The sequence below is a fragment of the Tupaia chinensis genome, unplaced genomic scaffold, assembly GCF_000334495.1.
Source record: "Tupaia chinensis unplaced genomic scaffold, TupChi_1.0 Scaffold000451_2, whole genome shotgun sequence".
Lineage (NCBI taxonomy): Eukaryota > Metazoa > Chordata > Mammalia > Scandentia > Tupaiidae > Tupaia > Tupaia belangeri.
Window position 1 is genome coordinate 2052040 of NW_006159958.1, and position 6450 is coordinate 2058489.

At 45.3% G+C, this 6450-nt stretch overlaps 1 long non-coding RNA gene across 1 annotated transcript in view; it reads left to right on the forward strand.

The window, feature by feature from the left end:
* LOC102475266 (uncharacterized) overlaps positions 1 to 1554 on the forward strand; it is a 19817-nt gene extending 18263 nt beyond the window's left edge. The window contains exon 4 of the long non-coding RNA XR_335552.1: positions 1294 to 1554. This is a non-coding gene — a long non-coding RNA (uncharacterized LOC102475266). The remainder of the gene's footprint in view (positions 1 to 1293) is intronic.
* Positions 1555 to 6450: the final 4896 nt, after the last annotated feature.

Here is a 6450-nt window from a genome sequence, read left to right on the forward strand (position 1 = left end):
CTTTCTGTTTCTCTGTCTCTCTCTCTGTCTGGTGAGTGCATGCGCCCTATAGCAAAAATCTCTTCAAAAATAAATAAATAAATAAATAAATAAAAATTCACTTGTACTTTAATTCTATTTTTCCATAAATGCTTAAAATCCCCTTGTATTAATCCATGCCCCCATTTTGTTTGCTTCTATTCCACATTTTATCTCATCACTTCCTCTTCTAGGGGTGATAATAATAATGATGGTAATGATAAGTAGTATGTGCTATATTTCATTGACTCTTAATAATGACTCAGTGATGCATTATTATTTTTATTGTCTATTATTATCATCATTTTGCAGATGACAGAAGTAAGCTTAGTGTCATTAAGGACTGGCCCGGATCTTGCGTAGTGGAGTTGGAATCCAAACGCCTACCTTAGAAGGTTGTCATGAGGGATTTAATGAGGTACTTTACGTCACTGCCTGGCATGGACCTCATACAAACAAAAACGTTCAAGTAGGTCAGTTCTTACTACTACAAAAGAGATGAAGAGAAGATAGGAACTGCACTGTCAGTGTTAGAACCTGACCTCTCCTGTGAAGGCGATTATGGATCTCAGCCAGAGCCGCTCAAGCTGTGGAGGGAGCAGCCCATCAGCTCCTCATGTGCTCCTAAGAGACTGCACTCGCCTTGCCTTAGTGCTTCTCCCCTCCCCGTCTCACTCTCCTCACTTCTACTGATTTCCTTTATTTATTTATTTATTGGTTTGTTTTGTTTTGTTTTGTTTTGGGAGAGTTTTTTGCTATAGGGCGCGTGCGCTCACCAGAAAGACAGAAAGAGACAGAAAGACAGAAAGTGAGAAATCACCCCCCGGGGGGATGGCCACACGGCAATCCCTTCTCCTCCATTCTCCTCTTGGGATCTTGGGCACACATGCACATGTGCCCGGCGTGAGTCTAAGTCACCGGGTCTGAGACTCGAACTGTGGGCGACTACATGGGAGTCCAGCAACATAGCCATTACGCCAACTGCTGGTCTCTGATTTCCTTTTAACAGGTGTGCAGAGGGTAACTTCCCAAAAGAACAAAAAGGCTAGGATCTGAGGTAAGACACTAAGGGGAAAAGTAGAGAAGCAAGACATTTATGGGACAAAGAAATGGGTTGTCATCTGTTGAAGATAATGTGTATAGTATTCCCACCTGAACTGTGAGAAGTGTATTTATGTTGGAACATTCACTTTACAAGCTAAGTGACTTATGTGATTGAATGTATAAAAGAAACTGAAATAAAATATGTAAATTAATTAACTAATTAATTTTTAGAAAAGAACAAAAGGGAAATGAAGAGAAAACACCCCAGGAATATGACGTGTCCAGCTTCCAAGCCCAGCATCTCTCCCTCAGCCACTCAGCAACAGTGATCACTTGGCTCCCTGCCATCCTCCAAGGTCTTCCAGTTTCCAGCAAAGACCACCAGCCAGCCCTGGCTCTGCCTTGATCACCTCCTGTTTCTGCCCAAAGTGGAGGAAGCCCTGTTAGCCAAGGGATCTTCACTTGCCAGGCTCCAAGGTAGCAATAAACACAGCAACCACACAGTTGTCACAGCCTGGAGAGAGACTGTGAGCCGAGAGTGATTCCCAAATATAGCCTCATTTCTCTTTCTACTTCTTGCTCATTTCTCACCTGATAGGTGGGAACCCTTCCCAGCAGTACGTGGCGAGAGTGGGCTACCAGAAGAAAAACACAAAGGGGCAATCATATGTAAAGTAAAATGGTTGGCAAGAGTTACAGACACCCTCTCACCCACCTGTGCACACACTCTGCAGTTAGAGAACTATTTCTGTAGTCCCCCACCCAAGGATCAGGCTCTGCACAGACACCCGCACAGCCTCCTAGCAATCATGCAAAGCTGGGCTTTATCCTAATCTTAAAAGTGAAATCAGGGGCTGGGAGATGGCATGGTGGCAAAGGCATTGCATTCCCACATGGCTGACCAGGATTTGCATCTTGGACATGAGAATCAAGCACGTGCACTTGTGTGCCCAAAATCCCAAGAGGAAAATGGAGGAAAAGGGATTGTGGCATGGCCATCCCCCCTTTGAGGGGGTGGTAATTTCTCACTTTCCCTCTCCCTGTCTCTTTCTGGCAAACACTCACACCTTATGGCCAATAAATCAATAAATACCAAAAACAAAACAACAACAAAAAAAACAACCCTCCAAGATGTCAACAGCTTGAGTAAATGCTCAGGCTGGTAAGCAGCAGTGTAGACACAGCTCTGTCTAATGATTTATCTCCTTCCACCAGACCTGGGGCTTATTTAGGAGCTCAGTTTTTCCAACCATGCCTTGGTACTCTTTGGCTACCTCAGGGAGTCATGTCAGATGTGCAGAAGCCCCCCAAGGAGAGCTGCAAACTGGGAATGCCTGTGGGGGTTAATCCTTCTGGAGACCCTTGCACCAGAGGTGACTTCCGAGGGACCTGGACGGGAACAGTTACCAACAAAATCCTTAAACACTTACCAGGAAGCTAGTTGTGTGAGCCTTTGGAAGACACCACCGAAAGAGGTGAGGGGGTGCTGACGAGTAAGATAAGAGAGACACCAAGAATGTATGGTGTCCCAAAAGACAGTGAATTAATTGGGGTTTTTGTTTGTTGTTTGTGTTTTGTTTTTTAAGATATTTTTACCTTAGGGCACATGAGCTTGCCAGATAGAAAGAGAGACAAAGACAGTGAGAGGGAAAGTGAGAAGTCACCCCCCAGGGGAGATGGCCACTCTGCAACCCCTTCTCCTCCATTCTCTTCCCAGGATCTTGGGCATGCACGCACATGTGCCCAGCATGACTTTCAAACCACCAGGTCTGGGACTCAAACTTCAGGCAGCCATGTGAGAATCCAGCAACGTAAACGCTACGCCATCTGCTGGCCACATGAATCATGTATTTTAAGAAAAGGGAGTGGGGCTAGCCTCATAGCCTAGAGGTTAAGGGAGTTGGATCCCACATGGTCAACCACGCTTCAAATCCTAGCCCAAGCAACTTGAAGAACATGCTGGGCATGTGTGTAAGTCAAAAAATTTTGATATGACAATTCTTTTGAGTAAATGGCAGGGTATCAAAGACCAAGAGAGTTTTTCTTTAATAGGAGATATTACCGTACTTTTTTTTTTTTTTGAGAGGTTTTTGCTATAGGGCGCGTGCGCTCGCCAGACAGAGACAGAGAGACAGAAAGCAAGAAATCACCCCCCAGGGGGGATGGTCACGCCGCAATCCCTTCTCCTCCATTCTCCTCTCGGGATCTTGGGCACGCATGCACACACGCCCGGCGTGAGTTCTAAGCCACCGGGTCCGGGACGTGAACTACGGTTGACTACATGGGAGTCCAGCGACATAGCCATTACGCTAACTGCTGGTTCCCTACCGTATATTTTTATGATGATGTAAGCAGTCGAGCAGGGAGGAGAGAAGTGATTGTGCATCACCACTTATCTCTTGTAATGTCTGAGAGTTAAGCCAGAGGAGATGGAACACAGGGTACCAGCAGAGAGGCGGCCTTAGCGAGGAACATCAACAACTCACCTCCAACAGCAGGGGCAAGGCAGAGTGTGTGGAGGATGAGATGTGAGAGGAGACTCAGTGACATCAACCAACATGGTTTTGCAGGGTTTTCCTTCTCTGAATATGAATAGCTACTTGAATACAATGCAGAATAAGTAGTGTTAGCTTGACCAGGACTGAGTAGCTGGGCGAGTATGTCAGAGAGACGAGGAGAAGAAGGACAAGGGTGTGCATGTGTCATCATTATGATGATGACCCCTCTGGAATCTTATTTATTTATTTATTTATTGAGAGGTTTTTGCTATAGGGCGTGTGCACTCGCCAGAAAGACAGACAGAGAGACTGAAAGTGAGGCAGCACTCCCCAGGGGGGATGGTCATGCCGCAATCTCTTTTCCTCCATTCGCCTCTCAGGATCCTGGGCATGCACGCACATGTACCAGCGTGTCTAAGCCACCAGGTCCAGGACTCGAACCGCAGTTGACTACATGGGAGTCCAGCGACATAGCCATTACACTAACTGCCAGTTCCCAATGCCTCTGGAATCTAAGTCAGGCAAGAGAAGTGAGGACACAGGAAAGGTGAGAGACAGAAGAAAAATGATAGAGTCAATCCTTTGAGACCCTAGCATAGTCAAAGAATCGTTGGCATTAGAGAGCAGTTAGAAGAATGCAATAGAAAGACACAAGGTGGTGGGACCAGCAGATGGCGTAATGGTTACACTGCTGGACGCCCATAGAGTCGACTGCAGTTCAAGTCCTGGACTTGGTGGCTTAAAACATGCAAAGCAGATGTCCATGAATGTCCCAAATCCTGAGGAGAAGGGATTGTGGTGTGGCCATCCCCCTGAGGGTGATTTCTCACTTTATGTCTGTCTTTCTCTCTCTGTCTCTCTGGCGAGTGCACATGCCCTATAACAAAAATCTCTCAAAAAAAGAAAAGAAAAAGAAAGACACCACGTTGTGTTTAAAGAGTAGGGCCTTAAAACTGAAATACTGAAGGCAATGGAGTTTCTAGCAATGACAGGACTAAGATATGGCCATGGGGCAGTGGCTAAAGGAAAGCAGAAGACAAGATCTTTGTAGGTGATGCCCTCAAGGAACTGAAATGCCAGAGTGCTGGTGGACTATCTACATAAACACTAAAGTCACCAAGAAAGAGGACTCCAGTAGAAGTGAAAATGCAATGAGTCAAGAATCAAAATCTTCAATGACTAAGGGGCAGGGACAGAAAAAAGGAGGAAAAGCACTTGCTTCAAAAGAACTAGCAACTTTAGGGGGGAAGGAGGATGAAGCGAAGAAGAACAAGAACTCTCTGAATCAGCTCTCCTCCCAGCGGAATGTCAGATTTGAGACTCAACGCAAAAACCAGACACAACTTAAGAGGAATTCTGGAAAGCTGTGTCCTCAGCTAAGAGTGAATGAGATACAGTCTTCTTTTTTTTCTTCCTTTCTTTCTTTTTTTTCTTTTTTTGGAGCGAGATTTTTGCTATAGGGTGCATGCGCTCATCAGAGAGATAGAGAGACAGAGACAGAAAGTGAGAAATCATTCCCCAGGGAGGATGGCTTTACCACAATCCTTTCTCCTTTATTCTCCTCTTGGGATCTTGGGCACGCATGCACATGCGCCTGGAGTGAGTCTTAAGCTGCCAGGACTGAGATTTGAACCGTGATCAACTGTGGGAGTCCAGCATTGTAACCATTCTGCCACCTGTGGTCCCAAGATACAATCTTCTTAATCTGAGAACTGACTTGGCCATGCTGTGGTGCAGGATACACTTGGCACAAGGCAGCCACAGGCACACACACATACGCGCACACGTGTGCACACATACGCATGTATGCTGTCCCTGGCCAGATTGGCAGTGATAATGGCAGGTTGGTAGAGTGTTTTTACCAGAAAGCAACATGGTTCAGGGTAGCAGGACAAGGATCCAGGAATCAGAAGGGCCTTATCACCTTATATCTGTTCCGTCAACACCACTGTGTGGCCGGCCCAGCCAAAGTCATTTCCTATCTGTAGACAGGAAAAACAGAGAGTTCGGTAACTCAACAATAAGTGACAGAGCCAGGAATCAACCTTGTGACTTCTGACTTTTCCCAATTCAGTGCTGTTTGCACCAACCAGTTTATCCCACATTTCCTAAAGATCACACTTATCTGGAGATACCTTTTAAATATACAAATTCTTGGGTGCTAGCCCTGAACACATGGATTCCATAGTTCTGGGGTATGGCCTAGGAATAAGCATTCCAGGTGATAATTATCATGACACATGTTTGAAAGTGGTGCAGATCACCCCACAGTCTTCTCTATGGATTGATTCTGTGTAGTTGAAAAGTTTCCTTAGTTTCTCACCTTTTGGTTGGGGCGCCATGACAACATCTCACAAACATGCACCAGTTGCCTAATACCTCTTCGATGCAATAGTTTAATGCAAGAGCTGGAGACCTAATTTTCCAGCTAATGGATGGGATGGAAAATTAATACCCATACAGTACCATGATTTGAAGAAGGACCATGTCTTGGGGAGATATCCATCCCATCCTTTCACTTCTGAATTAGAGTAAAGTCAAGTTATCTAGCCCCTCCAAGTCTGTTTCCCCACTTGTAATACAGTTAAAATTCATATTTACCTTTTAAGCTTTTACAAGGTTTGTAACTATTACATGTAAATATCTGTGTGTAACATTTCTCAAATTGGAGTTAATATGGTATATGGCAGCTACTAGGGCAGAAGTAATCGTAGCAGGAATAGTTGTTCTTCAGATTTCCTAATCTAGCTTTGATCATTCTGTAAACCAGACAAGGAAGTCTGGCCCCAGAATGAGTGCTCATCGTAATGCCCGTTATCAGTGTGTTTGAGAGTGCCAAGCCAGGTGCTGATGTTGGGAAACCCTAGAGAGGCTGTCCCAATCAATACGC